General features: G+C 77.4%; 1 protein-coding gene across 1 annotated transcript in view; it reads right to left on the bottom strand.

Moving 5' to 3' along the window:
- JARID2 (jumonji, AT rich interactive domain 2) overlaps positions 1-170 on the bottom strand; it is a 222,511-nt gene extending 222,341 nt beyond the window's left edge. The window contains exon 1 of the mRNA XM_010573172.1: positions 138-170. The gene's annotated coding sequence lies outside the window, so the exon portion shown is untranslated. The remainder of the gene's footprint in view (positions 1-137) is intronic.
- Between the last annotated feature and the right edge of the window lie 335 nt (positions 171-505).

The following is a 505-nucleotide window of genomic DNA, read 5'->3' as shown; positions in this document are numbered from 1 at the left end:
CCCCCCCCCCCCCCCCCCCCGCCCCGCAGCAGCCTCTCTCCTCCCGGCTGCCAAGGGCTCTCCTTCCGCTCCGTCCCTGCGCCCGCCGCGCCTCCCCCGGCTCGGGCATGCACCGGGGCCCGCCGCGCTGGCAGCACCTGGCCTCGCCGGCGGGGCTCCGCGCAGGGGCCGAGAATTGTCCTTGCTCGCGGGAAAGTTGTAGTTCCCTCGCCACAAAATGGCGACGGCGGGGAACTACACCTCCCGGCGTGCCCCGCGCGCCCGCCCGTGCCCGCCGCCCATTGGCTGCTGCGCGAGGAACCCCCTTCGCGACGCTCGTCTTTTTCCTCCCCCCCCCCCCCCCTCTCCCCCTTGGTTTCCCCCTCCTCATTGGTTCCCCCGCCCGCGGCGGTCGGTGGTAGAGGCCGGCGGGGGGGGCGTCGGCTGTGTGAGGGGCGGTTGGGCGTTGCGGGGTGCCGGTGCGGAGGTGGCGGCGGGGCGGCTGCCGCCGCCGCCGCCGCCCGGG

This window comes from Haliaeetus leucocephalus, unplaced genomic scaffold (assembly GCF_000737465.1).
Source record: "Haliaeetus leucocephalus isolate CR32 unplaced genomic scaffold, Haliaeetus_leucocephalus-4.0 Scaffold373, whole genome shotgun sequence".
Lineage (NCBI taxonomy): Eukaryota > Metazoa > Chordata > Aves > Accipitriformes > Accipitridae > Haliaeetus > Haliaeetus leucocephalus.
Note: the sequence above shows the minus strand (reverse complement) of the source record. Positions and strands in the feature narration are given on the sequence as shown.